We start from the raw sequence: 20,521 nt of genomic DNA on the forward strand, positions 1-20,521 counted from the left end.
CATCGAGGCGCTGTTACAGAAGTTGTTTGTTTAGGTGTGTAATTGTTTTTTTGTGTCTTAGTTGCGTATTTTTTTAACGCGCTTCAATAGCCAGAGGATTCTAAGCGCGGACCGGGGAATCGAAACTGTGTTGATTCGTGTCGTCTTGTTTCCAAGGCCCACACGTTGCCGCTGAGCTATCCTCCCTCACCGGGTGGTGATGTATTGTAAAGCCAGAAGGCTGACTTAATCCTAGTTTCTTACTGGCCTGATTGTGTGGGTCTGGGCAAATCGCTTCATTTGCCTTGGTCTGGGTTCTTTGAAGTGCCAAAAGGATATATGAAAATAGCGAAAACACGTGTGTTCCATGTTACCCAAATACCTGACGAGTTACACATGCCGTTGTCGGCACAATCATGTGATACCATTTTGTGAACGGGGGAAAAGCAACATTTTCGGAGGCAAGATCTAACCGTGACTGCGCGTCATTTCGTCTCAGTGACAGTAGGGACGAAGTCGATAAGGCAGGGACTGTTGTGCAGAGGGATTCTGGTTTCACTGATCCCCCTCCACGCCGCAATGACCCTGACTTGCACTGCACACGTGCATTTTCCTGTGAAATCCCTATGGGTGGTGGTTGGACGGCCTTGGAACTACCATGCATCGGTCTGCAGTTCTAGTGGGGAAATAAAAACAGCAAGTACCGGAATGACGCAACCCATTCCGTGGCTACTTTTTTCACGCAGTCTTGATCTAACTTTTCTGGGCGGTCGTAAAAGTGGGCGTTTTCTCATTAGAAATTTGCATATCTATGGCCTGTCCTTGTGCCTTGATTTTGTGGAAGGATCACTAGATAACGGGGGGGGCATTACTGTGTCTAGCAGGTCATTGAGATTCCTTGTTTCCCGCTGCACTTTCCAGTGCATGGCGCATGTCCCCCATTTTAAACACCATATCATTGATAGTGCCAGTTAAGAATAGGTGTGTGTGTTTTTAAACTTCGTTTTCAGGTAAATCGATAGCCCCCTCCACCTTCAATTTTAAGATTATGGGAAAGAATTCTAAAATGTAGGAGTCCAAAACTAAATCTGTTTTGCGAATTATTTCTAATGGGTGTTTGGGTCCAATGTGTTAGAATTAATTAAGACTGCAATGGAAATAATTCTGACTACAAGTCAGAGAGCTCACACCGGTTTCTCGCTAACCTGAAGGGATGGGGGAACACCCTCGCCCAGCACCTCCAATGTGATGCTCTTTTGAGAACGGTTGGCTACCAGGGAAGTGTGTGCTATGACTATCTTTCAAGTAGTTTGAGTAGCGATTTTTTTCGGCATGGTGACCTATGCCTTGGTCCATAAACTGGCACGCCACCCACAGGGCATGCGGTCGTCCACGTTCTGCACGAGCCCTATGAAAAGTCAGTCGCCCAACAGGTTCTTCCAGCCTCGCCCGGCTGCAGGTGCTCGAGGCTGAAGAATGACGCAGGGATGAAACGGTTAACCGCTGTCCCGATGACTTGCCTGCCTATGCATTGTTATTTAAGGTGTGCGTGACATTTAAAGCGCATTTCTCTTCGGTAGCCGGCGCTTCACTCGAGAGACTCCGCCGGGAGGTGCGCGCGCCCGCCTCGGGTGTCTAGAAAGCTCCATGCTCCTGCGAGACCCCGGGCCCAGCGATGAGACTGCCCAGGCTGGTGGGCCGCTGCTACGTCATCTTCCTCATCGCGCTGCTCTTTGACGTAGCCGGGCTGGTGCTGCTGCTGCTGGGGATCTTTGGCCAGCTCGGCGCCTGGGACTTCTTCATCTACACCGGGGCCATCATCCTATGCCTGAGCCTGGTTTTCTGGGTCTTCTGGTACACGTTCAACATCGAAATCTCCAGCAAGGCCTTTGACTCGGGATACTGAAAGACTTTTCTGGAGGGGGGGGGCAGGTGGACGCAACGGACGCTGGGATATTAACCCAAAGCAGGGGATACTCCACCTTTGTGGTGATGTGGGTTAGGTCCCGTGCTGTTTGGTCGTGCTGGGACAGAGCACACAACCACCAAGCCTCAGGGTATGTATTCTGATATGTTCATTATGATTAAATGGACGAGATGACTGGATGTCACTGGGGAAAGGAGGTTCCATGTATGTATCTTTTGCATGCTGGTTTAACAACGCAGTTGATTCTGGGAGTTGCAGTCTTTTTGCTAGCTTAAATTGAACACATTTACACCCCTGCAGCTGATAACGACGATTTGTTGAAGGAAGGCCGAAGACTAGGGAAGTGGTGCCCTGGAAACATGAGACATGAAATCGCTTAGACAAGATTGACTGGGATGGGTGTTCGATGTCTTCGTGTATTTACAGTGGATCTGGCAGACGCAGGCTGCTTGCATCTGAATGCAATATATTTCCAGTCTTTTTAATTCTTATTTTACAAGTCATTATAATCCTGACACTTCCGGCCAATTGGGCCATTGGCATTCCTAGTGAATCAAAAGTACAAACCTCAAAATGTAGTATGCTGTTAATTGAGATCAGCTGATTGGATTGTGTTGTTTCTTTGGCACTGTCTTCGTGGTGGTTAGTTTTAAGTCCCGATAGCCTATGTAAAATGTGCTTTTTTTGTTTTGTTTGTTTTTATTTGTTTATAGACTTTAGTTTTGTAAAAGAAAACAAACTTTTTGTCATTCCCAATCCCAAATCTTCATGCATTTCGCACATAGGAGAGTGCTGGCATAAGTTCTTTTCTGCAGTTTGACATAGAACTTTACTGTCTGGCAATAACGGTCATTGTGCTAGTATCATGTCCATGAAGATAATCACACCACAAGTTAACTACACATTTGTCCCCATAATTAATGTGCTTTTCTTATCCATTCCCAATTTGCATTCTTTTTCTGGCAAACTTATTTCTGCATTTTAAAATGGCAATGTAAAAACAAATGTACAGGAAGGCAAAGAAAACACAATGACTGGATGAAGCTAGATTACTTGCATCTGGCACGGGACAACTGGGCGCTCCAAATAAGTTCTATGTTCGTGTGAGCAGTATGATGCTGTGTGTAGAAATTTGAAATCTGGTTCTTCCAGTGGTCCTTTACATCGACTCCATCTCAGGACTTCAAGCACCAGAATGCATCTAATAAAAACTAAAACGCAGCTTCTTCAGGGAGACCTGGCACTCTTGGGAGCTGTAAGTAACACGGCATCAGTGGAGGCATTCCTGGATGCCTCCTGGTCTGCGGTGCCAGAAGAGATTCTGTCCCCCGCACTCCCATTCCACCTTTACTCCACAGCCAAGTCAAGCTTCTCAATGTGAATCTAAGGTTCAGGTGGGCGACACAGCTTTAAAGATGTGAGCAGATAAAGGCAGCCAGGCTTTCCAGCTTCTTGCACTTTACATCTTTGTTGCCTCCATTAGACATATCAAACTACATCTACCAGAAGGCAAAGTGACCTGTCTTCGCTTAATACCCAGGACTGGTTTAACACTGCCACCCTGGATGTTGCAGGTGATCTGCGACGGTTCCACATCTCCAGCAAGCCAACTGCTTCAGTTACAAACCCTTACTTGAACGCGTAGTGTAATTTAAGGCGAATGGAAATCCCCTAAGAAAATCATTAATTATTATTCAAGATTAGTGTTTACGTTGAAACTTTTCACACCAATTTCACAATATAAAAGAAACCTCACATTACTAAAACTATATACAATAGCAACAAAGGAGAAAGAAAGAGACATTCGCAGAGAAACGGACGACTATACACAATTGGACAAACTTACCATTACTACTCGAAGGTTGAACCTTCTGCTTCAGCTTTGTGTCCCATTAGGAGTACTTACTACTTCATTGAATCCGCTGAATTACAGAGTTAAATACATTCGAAGACTCTATCTAGGTTTCGCTATCCCAGTTCGCCTCCCACTCACGCTCTCCCTGTAGCGTTTTAAGTGCCAGGAAAAATGTTTTCCAGTAGTTTTGTCAAAGCTAGAATCGGGGCCTGACTTGAGGTTAACATCAGCCTGCCCCATAAACAGTTTGTCAGGACCTGTGCAGGTGAGTGAACAAATGGGCCTAAATGACTGACCTCGTCTTTCGTGTAAGCCAGACATTCCATTGTTAAGTGGAAGAGGGATTCCAGCGGGGCCTGACCGCATGAGCGGCAGCCTCGAAGTTACTTGGGCAAGCCAATTTTCGGACCAATTTAGCATCGGCAGGGCATTTAAGCAGAATTGGAGATACCATTCTCTGTTTTTGGGATGGAAATTTGAGGAGGTATGATCTGGGTTCATCTACAGGAAGGAAGTAGTTAAATGTTTCCTTAACTTTAACCTTCCTAGATCTTCCCAGTCCATCCTCCTGTCCCAACACATTGTTTTCTTTTTTGTTGCATCGAGTCCGACAGATGCAGATTAATAATTTCTTGGAAGACTGAACATCTTTTCTGAAACAGGCTCGACTCTGGTCTTTCTTTTAGACCATCATGCACATAGAAGCCCAACTAGGGTTTTTCACATTGTATTAATTAATTTGTGTAGAAGGGACAGACTTCTTTTTAATAAATTCTGCCCACCATTAAGTTAAGCCCAATTCGAGTCTGATCAGGCTTATTGGGACTGTCTTTGAAAGGCCCAACAGTGTCTTCCGAATGCTCCCTTCTACCCTGTCCAAAAATGTCCTGTTGAATGAAAATTAAATCCGCTCACAACCATGTAAGATCATTGCTGTTAACTTTCATTTATAGAGCTCAACTAGTGGGACCAGGGAATAGGCGCACAGCTTGCCTTTCAGCAATTTCATGAGTGAATATCGAGAATCGAGTTTTCCTCTCCATTTTTTCTATGATCTTTAAATTAGCTTTTATAAGATATGGAGAAACCACCAACCCATAGCTTATTGTAGTTACCCTGGTAACCGGTATCTTACTCAGACTCCATGTATATGATTAATTTTTTGACTAGTAGTAGATGTCATTACAAAAGATTTCAGGAGGTTTGTCGACAGTTGATTTACTCTTAGATAATTTTCTGTTCCATGTAGGATCCTTTGCAGTCCTGCAGGGGTCTAGTCTAGCAGTACAAGATCATCAGCGTACGCAATCATTTTAACCCCCCCAAATACAGCCATTTTGGGACATAACCTTTCCATGCTTTACTTTCTTCCCATTAATCAGCTAGATGGAGGTTGAAGAGGTTGGGGGGCTAGAACACACACCTGGCGTTCTCCTTTTGTTACCGGTATAGATCTGGACAGGTCTCCCCAGGTATGCAGTCTAACTTTCATTGAATTATCAGAGTATAGTAACTCAATCATATGTAAGAGACCCAGATTGATGCCCCATTTAGTTAATTTACGCCATAGGTTTGTTATGTCGAAGTTATCAAATGCGGCTGTGGTGTCCATCAAAGCCACATATAAGGATTTTCTGAACTTCCACTTATGTTAGAGGTGCATGCACACAGTGCTAAAGCGCTCATCAGAGTCCCCACACCTTTCCTAAACCCGGTTTGTAGCGGACTCAGTTGCCTGGTGGACTAGACCCAATTAGTGTCCTTCAGAACTAGTTTGGTGAATATTTTGGAGGATGAATCCATAAAGGCAACTGGACGAAAGCTCGATGGAGTAGCTCTGTCCCCTCTTTTGAATATGGGACTAGCGGTGACTTTTGCCAAGGGCTAGGGATGGAATATCCTACAGAAATGTGCGTTAAGTTTAAAAAAGATGTCTGCCCATAATACTGGATCATCTTTGTAGATTGTTTGAGACTCCATCAGGGCTGTTGGCTCTAGAATTATTTAGTTTTCCAATTACCCGTTCGATATCTGCTTTATCAAATGGGAATGTGCAGCTAGCTCTCGATCCGACATTACTTTCAGAGTTTGCAAGATTGTCAGATGCTACTTTCTGTTTACTTGTAAGATATTCTACCCACGCGTTCTCTGCCACACAGCAGAACTGCATCTTAAAATGGTTACCATCTTCATCGTTTAGAATTCGCCAAATTGCCTGCGTATCTTTATTTACCAGTCCCTTAAAGAAAGCCCGATTTGTATTAAATGTAATTGAATTTGGTAAGAATTAAGTCATCTGTGGAACGCCTGTTTTAGCATTCTTTTACATTTGATTATTTCGTCCCTATTTAATGTGACAGATCTTTCACCCACAGTTTAATTGAGCTCCCTTCTTTTTTTTTTCTTTTTTTTTTTTTTGGTGGACATTTATCGCTATGTCAAACCAGTTTCTATGGCCCGCACTAAAGGGACCACTGGACACCTTTGTCTGTTCGATTGACATTTCCCCCAGTTTGGATAGGTAAAATAACTTACTTGGGCAGGCAAATGTGTCCCTACTCTCATTTGGTAAAGTCGTCCACCAATTTCTTAATCTGGTATTTGCTTTGTTACATTTGCCAGATCCTATTATTTTTTTTCCTGTCACCACTCTGTTTTGTGGGCCCCCTAATTCATCCACCTTTGAGTGACCCACACTACGCACTGAATGTAGCCTTGCGTGGTCATTCAGAGGGGTGGGTAATATCTCAAAGTTACAAACATTCACCATGTTTATATTCCCAAGCTGCACATAGCCAATCGTGGATGCTGCTAGCCAGTTATGCCAGGTTGGGACTGTTAGCCATCGCCCATCAAATAGCTGGTTAGGCTGCAAGAACCCCCATCTTGCAAAAAAGACCACATTCTACCATAGGTAGAATTCCTTACACCACCAGCTTGTACTACTGTCCCTTCACCTTCGTCGAATATATCCGACTCAACCTGATTCATGTTGCAATCACAGTTAAAAATCGCCTCCTACTCCATAAGACTCTTTGGGTATTGGGCTTGCCACTTTATCAGAATATTTTCGAACTCATTCAACAAAACACCTATCTCCTGATTGAATTGAGTTAAAATCGATGTTTGGTATTAGAATATATGTGTTATTCGTATCAATTCTGTCCGTGATCTTAGTGGCCAGCAAGGCATCTGACTGACATTTCCAATTCGGTAGGAGGCGATTTTCGCTGTTTGTTACAATCGTTCGTAATCCTCCCATCGGTCGCCGCCGTGACCCTTTTTTTGCTGGCTTGCAGTTCATTATAAACCCATCGCTCACTGGACATAAAGTCAGCCAAGTTTCTTGGAGTAAATTAAAGTCATATTTGCTCATGTATCCTTGTGTCTTCCAACTTAGAATAGAAATCTTAGAAGCCTGGTCTAGAGCCTGGGATTGCTGGTAGAGTATTGGCAAGCCACTCCATTCCTGATGAGGAGTGTTCTCCGAAGGTACGTGATAATATTAACAAGCTCTGTGTAAGGGGTTTTGCCGTGAACACAAACGGTAAAAAAGGGAGTCTTTCCTAATGTGTGTTAGTAGAGTAAGATCCAGTAAAATGTTTGTCATTTAGTGCACTTGCTCCACAGATGTGCATCTAGATTGATGGGCACGCTTGACCTGCCACGTGTTTTGTTGGTTAATCCATTTACACCCGTTATGAAGTCCCACCAACTCTGTGAGAGCCTCATCAGTGAAGACCTTCTTCTAAACCAAGTGTGTTGGCACCTAAGCCATATGCTTGAAACGGCCAGCCTTTCACTTGCACAGAAGATTAACACCTGAAGAAAATCAGCAAATTGGGGTAGATCCGTGGGTAAAAAGCAGACTGGTCATTGGGTGGACTTGGTGGTTTGCATCTAAAGTGACCTACTATCCTTACCACTTCAATACCCACTGCTGAAAGCTTATCCCTGGGCAAAGCCAGCCTCTTCCTTCTATTATCCGGACACTCATGACTTGCCGCAACGACTCTTGTTTTTGGCTCTTCTTTTCAGTAGTGAAATCTAGAAGGCTTCATAGATAAAGTGCGATACACGTGCCAATGCTAAGGAAATCATGTATTATTGCTTGGTGTCCACAAGATGTCAGCCAAATGAAGATTAGAAGGTTCACTACGCTGACTGCATCATAGTGCGTCATAGGGTAGGCAGAAATAGTACATGCAATTCGACTATATTCCAACAAATATACACACCAAAAGACCACGGGGAGCACACTGAAAAGGGGGGCAAAGCTAAACGAGAATTATAAATACTAGTACAACTCAACCGGGCCTACGTAGGCTACAGTTATCCGTCACGTTGTAGAACGTTTGCGCCACCTTTCAATCTTGGGCTTTCCTGGTTGGCATACAGATGTATTCAACTTGACGCGTTCTCGCTCAATATGTGTATAGTACACCTCATTCCCGGATGATGACCGCTGACCCATCTGAAGTGGCATACAAGGATGGTGAAAGATGTTGAATGTATGCAGTGTAATTAGGACGTGGCTCTGAAGTTGCGTAGCGCACCTATAGTTATTTTGACCACCTCTTAGCACTAGGTCCTATCGGAGTGGGAGGAGGAGAAGTTATTGGGAAGAAAGGGAAAGGGTGGGTTTCAAAACCTGAAGTGCAGATTGGAAGTCCATTTCTGTGCCCCGATATGTTTCTAGGTGCACTATGGTGAGGCCATTTGGTGTGTTTGTGTCCGGAAGGGAGCACCAGGTGTAGGTAGGCATTTTGCTTGGTTTGTTATAGAGGAGGTCTATCCTGAGAGCAAGAAAGTGTTCAGGGTTGCTGGAGGTCTGTGACACAAGCTGGTGTTAGTGTGTGCAGAGAAAGGGGTGCACGATCCAGTGTCCACCTACAGTGAGAGTGGCTGGTCCATGTTTCGACTGTAAGTAGGATGGTGAGCAGGTTACTGAGGGGTACAATCAATAAGCCCCATATATGGAGCAGTACATAAGTGGCAACACTGAATGAGCTCTACATATGACGCAACAGCCAACAAACGGTATCCATCGGGCAGCTCATCAAGGAGCAGTACAATTGAGCAGTATTACGAGGCGGTCCTCAAGTGTCCCATGTGGCAACAATCCAGAGGCAATGCCCATGAGGCAGCAATCTGCTAGCTTCATGCTGGAAGCACCAGTCACAAGCCATCAGCATGTTGAGTGTTATTGAGATGTACATCTACACACACACCGAAAGCAGTAGCGCTAAACCCCTACATGAGTAAAAATATGTAGTTGTCACCCTGCCGCAATCCCATTGCAAATGCCAGCACTGCTTGTACCCACTATTCTGGTCTCCCTTTATAGAGCGCCTCACACCCGCATCCCCAGGCGGCTTGCACAAGGAACATTGACGCACAGTGGTGGAAATGGAAATCCCACACCACAAGGGCCACGGTGGGGGAGGAGTTTGGGGGTGGTGGGGCCCGTGGGGGCTTGGTCTAGAGGGGGCGGGGCTCGTAGTGGACATCCTGCAATGCTGGAACACTTAAAAAATAAATAATAAGCGCCTGCGACGGCAGCATTGCCTTTCACCGCCGGCTTTGGCACTGGTGTGTATTGGACAATGCTCGCTACATGTACAACTGAAAGTAATCAGTTGTACATGTGGTGAGCATTGTGGATTACACACCAGTGCCAAAGCCGCTGTAAAAGGCAATGCTGCCGTTGTGGGCGATTTTTATTTATTTATTTATTTAAAGTAATCCAGCGTGGTTGATGGGCTTGGGTGGCTGACTCTGACTGGATCAGGAGATCCGGCTCCATATCTGGTGCCGATTCTCGGATCCGCCGAGAGACGGCCCAATGACCAGCACTGTTGACACATGTGCAGTCCTCACATTTCCCCTCAAATGTCAGGCTATGAGTTGTGCCGTGAACTAGCGTCACAGAGGCAAACCATGGCTAGAATAGCCTGATGGGGCATACCCAGGGCAAACCATTAAAGGCAAGCATTGACTCCTCCCAACACTGACATCTGCGCACAGCTCTTTTTTTCACTCACTCTTTTTGCCATGTTTAACGCTCTCTGCTGGTGTTTACCGTGGATGCCCTTGCAAAGAGTCGTATAACGCACACAGAGCGCCCATTCCTTCGTCCCACTCTCTTTTTCTCTCCCTCCTCCCCCATTTGCTCTGTCCCATTGTCTAGAGAGATTTGATCGTGGGTGTTTCGAACCAGAAATGTATCTCGTGTTCCTGAGGCGTCTCTCTGCTACGCAAATGGAACAGCTTTTGAATGCTGTCACGTGGACTGCACAGGTAGGGGGTGCCTCCTTAGCAAGAGCTTGCAGTTCTGAAACCAGAGCTGCGACCACCTGGATCCTTAGTCCTTTTAACCCCTTCAGGTGTAAACAAAGCAAGGTATCCATTACAGCTCAGTGATGAGTAATATCCCGAAAAAAGACACAGATGGGCATTAGTCCTAGCGAAGTAAATGAGGACTACAATTCCACAAGGCATATCTTTTGTTAAAAAAAAGGACAGCTTTTTGGAAAACCGGACCCCGGTTGTGCAGACGTCTGTTCCATGGTTTCTCACATGTGGGGAATTGTTGCTAAACGCAGTGAAGCGCTACAACAGTGTAAGTGTTCCACGTTTTATTTTAAATTACTTCGTTTGTTTCCCGTGTTACCACCATGCCTCTTGCCACAGGCAGGCCTGGTCTGTTTGGAGAGATGATGGCCTGGGGCAGGTCTTGATCTGAAAGCATTGGCTTGCGTGGTGTGATTAAGATGAAGTGTTACCTGGAGCAGGTGCGGGGTGCGCCGATATTCAGGAGCTATACAGGTTTTATTTAGATCGTGACTACAGGCCGGTGCATATAAAGCATAGGTAGCTCAACCGTACCAGCCATTCCAGGGTTTGAGTAACATCCTGGAAGATAAACTCATAGGGAGTGACATCAGCCTTTGGCACTTGAGGGCATCAGTGGGAGTTACTTTACAAATAATTGCCTAACGCACCCAAGCCAGGAGACGCACATCTTTGTAATGTGCAATATATTAATGCTCACAATTATTCCAAACCATTGGATCAGTAGGATGAGTGAGGCTTTTTATGAACGGGGTCTGTTGTAAAAATAATAATTTTTAGGGGCTTGCAATTTTAGCAGCTAAGGCACACTGGCTTTGCCCAGGATGACCCACTTTAGTTAAGTGGTGAAGCCAGGATTCAAAACCAGTCTGCAATGCAGGCCCTTGAACACATTTCATCTTATACTGGCTGTTGGAATGTATTCGTGTTTGGCTTTCAAGATTGCTGTCTTGGGTATTTTTAAATTCCTCTATATATCATAAAATACTAAGTTGGCGCCATCGGTGACTGGAGATGGAATCAATCAAGGATGTTTGGGGGCTTCTCCTTGCCCCAGTTACGTGTTTAAATGGTTAGTGAGATGGGGCATGTTCTGGCATACATTTGCTGAAAATGGGGTAAACATTTTGAGTATGTTCTGTAGGTTGACACTTTACAAAATCCATTGTCATGTCGCCAACCGGGCACAGCATTTCATAATGCATGTTCATGATTCCTGTGCCCAGTATTTTCCAACATTGCCAAAATACACGTTTTAATGCTTTCACTCAGCTATGCCAGTACTGCTACCAAGGAAACACCAGTCGTGGTGCCTCTGCCCACAGTATATGCCAGCACACCCACATGCTTATGATGCTTGTGCCCACATTATGTGTAAGAATACGTTTTTATGCTGGCTGTACCCAATATGTCAGCATTTCCCCATAACACATTTTGCACCAAACCTTTCACCATGGCATGTCTTGTAGCAAGTGTCCAATGCCAGGATTGCCTACACCTTCATGTGGCAAAAGCAACTGCCTTCCGTCCCCACCACATGAGTATGCATGCGTACAATTACACATACAAACAAACCCGCCTGCACGGGCACACATTCGCACAACCCGCACGGAAAGCATTTCTTCCTCTTTAGTTTTTCTGCTGCCTGGTCTCTGTCTGCTCTCACACTGCGCTTGGACAATCTTTTCCAATCTAGGCCAACACAAGCTGAGCCGTCAAATCCACAAGGTGCCCCACTTTCTACCAAGCATAACACAATGAAATGACGCAGTGTTTGCCTCCATACGCCTAAAGCACCCACACATGACACCCCACCGCCTCACCCCCCACAACATCCACACCATGGGCCTAGTTGGTTTGATACTTAACTCCGTGAGTTCTGGACTCTGCAGAGCCCTAGGTGGTCTAGAGTAGACCATAGAGGCTCCTTTAGACAATGCTTCCTTGATCCTTGTACTTGTTGGCGGGACAGAGGCCCGCAGCCCCCAACTCTGTGCCTGTGGTGCAGTTGGGATACTTAAGCATGACCAAAAAGTGACTGCCTCTGATGACGAATGTATAAACACGTTCAGAAATCTGCTAAGAAGAAATGTATGTTTGCAGCTTTATTTTCCCCATCCTGAATGAAAGACCACAAGTAGAAGAGTGCAAAGCAATGGGAGCCTAAGGAAAGTCATCTTGCTTGGCAAATGTACTTCCAAGATTTAAAGACGCACCGCAAAGGATATGCCATTAGGCCACTTGGCAGTAGTACATTGTTGACATCACCATGTCGCTTGTTTATGATGTGAAGTGAACGTTCCACAGAATTGCCAACATTTAGTGTTAAAAAAAACCCCACGAAACTTAATGTCAGTTAAAAAAGGTTTTTGTGTGTGACTTAGGTTAATAATCTGGAAATAAGGTATAGGTTTCGGTAGCTAATTCGAGTTTTGTGTTGGATTTCGGAAACAAACGTTCTCATTACGCAATATTCAAACTTCTTAAGGTTTCGTTGGAGACAATAGTTACTCCAATGAACAACCACTAAAATAAAGAGCTTGCCATTTAAACGCTTTCCAAATAAGCGGGGTCCCGATGGAGGCTCTGTTGAATTTGATGTGGAAATAATGTCCAGGAACATGTCCATCAGTCACTCCCTCATATCAGAAATCGCACACTGTGTTGGGGAAACGGTGCTAATCGGGTCTAAATATGGCATTATACTTTTTCTGTCAATATTTGATAACAATTGTAAACTGGCAGCACCAGTTCCGTGGAGGCTGAAACACAAAAAGCAGCCAGAAGAAAAGCAAAAAGAGCCCCATCCCTCCCCCCCGTACATTTTGCAAAAAGGAGCAATCCACTACATACATTTGATCGCCATGGTTTTAATATTAGAACAGTAGGCAGCCCACAGCGGCCTTTTCACCCTTGTTCTCTTGTCCCTGTGCCAACATTTACCTAATGGTGTATGTGCAAATGTTTCGCCCAATGTGGGCTTTATCTGGGCAAAAAACATTATCCCCATTGAGAAATGAGAACAGCAATACTGCATTAATGTTGCAGTCTGGTCCTTGGATAAATAAATCGCATAATGCACCTATCGCAAAAATGGTTCTTTCACAGATCTGGCTCTAACCCCATGATGACCGTGGATTTGACATGATGGGTCATTCCTCCCCCACTCGTATCGGCGAAGCTTCCGCTGACATGTCACGTGTCGGTTACAGCTTAACCTTTTAGTACTTGTTCTGCGCTTTTTGTGGTGGTAAAGATTTAGAGCCCTCGGAGTTGCTTAGCAATTTAATTCCAGAAAGACATTCCTTGCATCCGCTTTACGGCAATTGTTTCTTTCAAATGGAAGCAGCGTTCTGCGTGGTGGATGGATGGGAGGCTCTTGAATTTGAATGGCAATAGATGTCCAGTAACTTCTCCATCGCAGGCCTCCACTCATACCAGTTCTGGTAGCTAGCTAGGACGGCCCCCATATGCCTTGCATTGACCCTGCCACGACGGGTTGTGGCAGTCTCCTTCACACCAGAGTGAACCGGTCTCTACCAGTCTGCAAGTGTTGCATTCTAGAGGCTATTCATAATCGCGATAGTAGTGACTCGTTTCAGTTCAGCTAGTGTGGCTCGTATCTATAGCTGGAATTGAGACGTCACAAATCGCTTGTAATAAGTTGAGTGGGGACGTCATTTACACACTTGTGGATAATGCTATCACAATTGGTCTAGCGTAAGACAAATTGACCTTGTTCTCAAAGCATTTTGGCAGCCGACCAATAACTTTGCGGCAGCAAACGTGTGCATGTTGCAGCTGTAGCAAATTGCGCCCGATTAACAAAACCACGAAAAAACACAATTTCTTTTCAATCCCAATAGAAATAAAAATGAGTGTGCCTTATTTGTTCTTATGATATTGGCAAAATGCACTTTGCCAAAGTATTATCAAATGCTGTGTCTGGAGACGGTCGATAGCAGGGCAGTTCAAATGAGACACCCACACACACAAATGGAGTAACTTGATTCTCCACCAAAAAGAATAAACTTGCTTCCATAGCAATTTGCCCCATACCAGCCTGGCGTTAAAACAAAAAGAAGAAAAACATTGTAAAACAGCTGAACATTTTTTACGTTTATAAAACTTTCTTTTTCCCTGAAAATCGTTTGATTTTGGTATCAATTTTAGGAACATATCTAACATAAGAGCCCCATGTGTACAGTTCTCCCCCCCCCCATGAATTGCATTTTTTCAGATAAGTGTGTTACTAATGCATGGTACCATTTAGTAATATTGAAAATCTGGATGAATGGAAACGTGATTTCTTTTCCCAATGTTCTTTCCTTGAACTTTACGAACTTGCATTTATGAATGACCTTCTTCTGTCTCTTCCATTGAATCTTGTTTCTTTCTAATGTGCCTTTCTAGAGATCCGCGTAGCCCCTTCACCACTTTTTAGCATGGGATTCATTGGGCATGTACTTCCTTCGTGTGTGCATCTTCATTTTGGGGACTGTTTTTAGTTGGGATGAGATATGGTGGGTTGTTTGGTTAGTACTGGGTTTTTTTTTCTCCATTCCTTTCCTGGTGGTAGGTTGCTGTGTCCAAATCCTAAAATTCATGAGACTTTGCGTGATATTTTGCACTATATTGCACAGTGGTCAGTTTCTCATTTGGGATAGGACTCCCAATGTAACGCACTACAAAAGTCATCGCGCTCACTGTTCTAAGACTTTACCATGAATGGCCACCCATGTCATTGCAGTTAGTCACAGAATGCGGATCACACACAACTGGATACACCCCTGTATGATGTGTGAGACGCAGTCTGCAAAATGCCTTCTCATGAAGGGTCTTCTCCATGCACTGATGAAAGGATTGGTCTGCAACCTTTGGCTCCCAGATGTGTTTGGACTACCATTCCCATCCTGGCAAAATATACATCTGTCCAGTCTCGACTTTAGAGAATATGTACTAATGACCGTAAACATTTGGTCAGTATTTTGCATAATGTTTGCTTAATTGACATTCAATGTTTTAAAGGTGATGTACCTCTTATGAGTAACCCTAATGTTACAACATTCTTTTTTTATTTATTTTTTTATAGAAACTACGAGCACTTGGCTATGCCGCCTGCAGTCCCACAAGCACAGTTTGTAATGGCAATGAAGGAAACCTGAGGCCACGGACAGAAGCATCTGAAGCTGCAAACATCTAGCCAGGCACTGCCGAGGATCCTCACTAGAACAATGGGACTCGCTGGCCTCAAGGTGACTATTGAAACCCATTATCGGGGGCCCCGACTTCAAGTCAGTGGGAAATGGCAGAAACAAGCAGCTCAGTGAACCTCCAGATAAACGAGGTGCTATTAGCTGCTTGTATCCTAACTCTGAAATAAAGTACTTATGAAGTAACCTACGTGTTCGTCTACCTCAGGAATTCATCCCTCGGCGAGAAACCAACTTCTCTTTTTACAGATGGGTGAACAAGAACTTCAAATAAATGCAGCTCTTTGTACGATCAGGCAAATGAAGCCTCTGTATAACGTGAAGCACTTGAAGGACCTTTACCTCAACCTAACATCAAGAACTTGAAAGACCTTAGCATCAAACGGAAGGAGTCCATTACCTAAGGACCTTTAACTCCTCATAACTAGAGCGTTTTGTCATTGATGTAACCAGAAGGACCTTAAAGTCAGTGTAATTTCCATTTCTTGACAAGGACCATGCTGTGTCAAGAACTTTGCAGATTTAACAGTGTAACGTTCAGTTCACGGTTATGGCCGAACAGGACAAAACCGGTTAGGGCTATTGTTAGCCTGGCAGCAGTTGTCAATAAATCTGAAGTTTTCCTTGCCGCAGAAGAAATATTCCCCAAATACCTTGTAACCTCTGGAAGATACTGGGACCGCTGCACAGCATAAAACGGTTGAAAGACTGCCCAGTGATCCATGTGAGCTAGCGATCTTATGCAGTTTACTTAATCTATAAAAGCAAAAGTGAATTGGCTTTCTTCCTGAATCAAACATCATGCTGGTCAAGAATAATAGTAAGCATGAACACCTCAAAACACGTTCTTTGATTCCAGCAGTGATCATAGATTGGATGACGATTCTACAAGTGTTCATGGGATCCTGTGTAGCCCATAACATGTTTGCTTCTGTGCTGTGCTTTAGCTGATTAACGTTATGCTCTTGTTCCTACTTGAGCAGCTTTTGTACAGGAGAAAAGGGGAATGTTCTTCAGTAGGTGTCAGAAATGTGCCACAACCACATATGTACCTATGTATGTTATGGCAGGTCACTTCCTTGTGCACTGAGCTAGAGGCTGCACATTAATGGGGGTTTGGGGGGGTTTTCTGGGCATTTTTGATTACTTTGGCAATGAGCTGTTTTTACTCGTGAAGGAAGTTCTAACATAGCAATTGACCAGAATTCATTGTTTTTTCACTTAAGCTTGAATATCATGTGAAGGATTCCTACGGTCCATCCCAGGATCTGGGCTTTTAAAGCAAGCCCTTTTCAAAATAGAATATTTGTTTACTTTACTCCCTACCTCCCTCTTTTAAAGATTGGTTTCTTTTGCTGAATAATCATGAACATTTCATCACGCAACCCAATTCCACAACCGTGTTTGCGTGTTACAGCTTGCATGCAACAGGTTTAGGTGTGTGGTTGTGTTCCGGTTTAGGGGGGGGGGAGTAGGTTGGGTGCTGCACTTTTCTGATAATTTTAAGATGTACGTCTATTTCAAGGCAAAATATAGGGTCACTAAAATTCAGGTCAAGATGTTTACGTTTTTAAAATATATTTCTATCCTAATTATTTTTTTAAAGAATGTTCTTAATATATTTTCTATTATGTTTATTATTATGTTGTTTATTCTTTGTATGTCACATTTCCCATATTCCAAGTTCTTTTATGTCAAATTAATGCTATGATTTGTGAATAGAGCTGGGCTGGTCTATTTTAATCTGGAGATTACGCACATCGGCAACCCCTGAAAGCCGTGAGTCAGTAGATTTTTCCACAACAGTCGAGTATCTTGTTGTGCAAATGGCAACTATGAAAAATATATTTGGGAGGCTGGGTGTTTTGCCTGGAATCTCGCAGGTTCAAGAAGGGGGGGTGGGTGCCATTAACCCAAGGGTTGCATGCCTCCTACGTGTCACAAGTCATAAGGGCTCCATGTGCTATGGGAAATGCTCTACTATCTCGATTCCATCACAAGAGAAAAATAGTAACCCACATTGTCTACTAAATTGTCAAAAATGATCAGACATTGAAAAAAGGAACTCTGACCTATGCAGAAAGCTGGGGATTTGTGGAGCCCTAGCAGGCGTCTTTAGAAGCCTTCTGTGGTACCGCCCCATTGTCTGTCCTCTCAAGTGATTGGATAGACTACGTTTTGAAGGTGGGAAGTTTGATCGAGTCACATTTATTTATAAGGGGTCCCTAACAGAAAAAAAAGTTCGACAATAGGAGTCGACCAAACTTGCCACCTTCAGAATGAGAACTGTTTAATCGTAGAACTACCTGCTTTGTGGCCTAGGCTGCTAAGGATATCTGCAGATTCACAGCCGACCAGCACTCCCCTGGAGATGGATGAATGGATGGGCTATCCACCGATGAAGCTCCAACTATCAAAACCCATCGGTCCTGTTATCTGCTTATCATTTCCCTATGTTTATCACTTGCCCCAATGGTTCATTAAAAAAAAAAGCCGTGAGTGTGGGTTCTTGAAGCGTGCTGTTATTTTAATGCATTTCTTTGAGACCACAGCCCATAATGAAAAGCCCTTCTCCTCCCATCCCCGAAGTCGTGTGTGTGTGTGTGTGTGTAAAAGAGTGTGCGTTGAATGGAAACTTTTTTATGTCCTTTTTGATCAAATGGTTTTAATATTGACTGTATTGTCTACTGCCCTTTTGGTGTGGTTTATGTTGAATAAAATGGAATATGAAATAAACGAACTGGCATATGTGTATTTTCTGTAAAATGAGAACCTTTTGCGCATGCTTTGTGAGTAATGCAATGCATTATATAAAAAGAAAAACTGATCCATCGACGAAAGCAATGCAGACCAGGGGATAGGGAGGACAATTGTATAGTGCAGGTCTTCATGTTTACTCATTGCATGGAACTTCATCCTGACTGGAAGAGCAATTCTAAATCTGGCCAGAACGGGAAATATTTGTTTCTGTGCGTCACATGTTGGCGTCCTCAGATTGTAGGCATCCTTCTCCTTGTGGGGGAATGCTTCCCCAAAGGATTCAAGCAAATACCCAGGGGTCTGTAATGAAACCCTTCTAATAAACCCTACGTAATGTATCACTAGAAATTATAGCGCATTTCATGTTAAATAGGTTTCCGTAGTCCAAGTAAAAACTGCCAAAGACGGGCTTCTGGCACTTGTAGAAAGTATTTAGTAAGAACATTGTATTTGAAACCGTTATTGCAGGGCCAGCCAGCTTACTGCTTGCACTACTGTTAGGGACCCATGTTTTATTATGAGCACGTCCTACCTTGTACAATTGGGCATGAGACCCTCTTTCTGCCGAGTATATTAAAACCACCAGAATTTTGTGTAAAACTGCACAAATGAAACAAAACCAGACCAAGGAAAGACTTGCTAAGAGGTAGATACAATGTAAAACTATATTCTGAAATGACTTGAGGGAAGTAATTATTTAATGTATATGTAAATATTGTAAGTGATTTAAAAAGTGACATTTATCTGAAACCTGGCTTAATGAAACTGAATTCTGCCTGACAACTACCCCCGACAGGAGTCGATACTGGATCAACAGCTGTGTTCCCAGGCCTGGCTGAATCCTGAGGTCACATGGCCCTGTTGATTAGATTAGGGGTGGAGCAGCTGGGGATTACAGGGAGGTGAACAAAGGCCTGTCCTGGACTCAGGCAAATGTTATATTGAGGGCGTCATAAAAGTGGCTTCCTCTTAGGGGAAACTGGGAGGGGCAGTGCCTCTGCTAGCAGCTGAGCTTGGGGGAAGTGGATAAACCAGTTATTCCACCCTGTGATGTGGGAAGCCACACCCCTTTTTTGACCAGGGCATCATTTTAAAAAGATAGATAACTCAAAGTGTGGACTTGTCAGAATTATATAAGTAGTAATATTATTTTTGTGATTTTTCTGTGAACATTTTGAGATGCGTTGGGACCCTGTGGTGTATTCTGGGGGGTTGCTAGCGGAAAATAGGGTCTCACTCCAAATGTCTGCATGTTAAAAATCTGACACTTCATCAATTAATGTCCATACTCCTTGCGCACATGTGTGAAAATTTGGGTAAATGTCCGATATTGCAAAACCAGTTAAAAAGCGCAAAATGTTGTCATTTTTGAAGCCAAGCCCCCATGAAGATCAGAGGCGGACAAGCATGGACCATAAGGAATATATAATGTGCACATGTAATTTCAACAAATTGTATATCTGGGAAGGATGTATTTGAATCAAATATAGATTTGTGGGCAAACTGACCAGGGGAGGATCCTCTGACCCATAAAACCAACAGCATCACTCTGACTCACATTTCCTTCCCCCAATCATGGGAGAGGGGAGAATTGGGTCAATGACAAGTAGAGAGGGGCAGGCTTAGCTAGGCCCAGGCACACACCCATTTTCAAAACACATAAAAAGCGACTGCTGGGACAGGTAGAGACATTCAAATCCAGTTGTTGCGGAGCGTTTTGCCGGACCACACAACATCCATAAGATACCAGTTCCATACTGACTCCAGCTACATACTCCAGAACCACAAGCTGAGATCTCTGCAGCAGGCCTCAAATCATTGCAAGCTACTCGCAGCCGGGCGAGCTGCTTGAATCCCGTGCCAAGAACTTTTGCCAGGACCAGTGCAGAGATCCAGGAGCCGTGCAGAGACCGCTGTATCCGGACAGACCAGTGCCAGACCAGACCAGACCGTGCAGAACCGCACACCCAGAGACCAGATCGCTGTGAAGTGCCGCTAGCCTGATTGATCAGATCCGTGACGAGGTCCAGTCCTTCCAAAATATATTGTGAGTACTTAGGTCAGATTGTGACAGAAATAAGCTCTTAGTTTAAAATAATCTAATACAAACTATTTTAATCTAACCAGAACTGCCTCCTAGAAGTTGTCACGTGTCATTTTGTAAAGCTGCACCACTGTCACTTGTCAATTCTGCAGCTGCATAGCTGTCACTTGTCAATTTGAGTTACTTTAAATCCGAAAAACAACCCTTACAAAATCATTCATATCTCTGGGACCGTTCGTCCTAGGAACTTGGTTTAACTTTCCTCTGAAAGCTTAGAATCTCAGCTTTCCAGCGAACATAGAACCGACACCATCTCTGAATCATTGCTAAAGTGAGCCTGAACTCATCCCAAGTATCTCTCACTCACCCTGAACCTCCTAAAGGGAATT

At 44.0% G+C, this 20,521-nt stretch overlaps 1 long non-coding RNA gene across 1 annotated transcript; it reads left to right on the forward strand.

Moving 5' to 3' along the window:
• Positions 1 to 1,011: 1,011 nt before the first annotated feature.
• On the forward strand, positions 1,012 to 18,064 carry LOC138582843 (uncharacterized). The gene is made up of 2 exons (XR_011305091.1): positions 1,012 to 2,036; positions 15,208 to 18,064. It is a non-coding gene; the product is annotated as an uncharacterized lncRNA (long non-coding RNA).
• The last annotated feature ends 2,457 nt before the right edge of the window (positions 18,065 to 20,521 follow it).

This window comes from Ambystoma mexicanum, chromosome 3q (genome assembly GCF_040938575.1).
Source record: "Ambystoma mexicanum isolate Mex_15411 chromosome 3q, UKY_AmexF1_1, whole genome shotgun sequence".
Lineage (NCBI taxonomy): Eukaryota > Metazoa > Chordata > Amphibia > Caudata > Ambystomatidae > Ambystoma > Ambystoma mexicanum.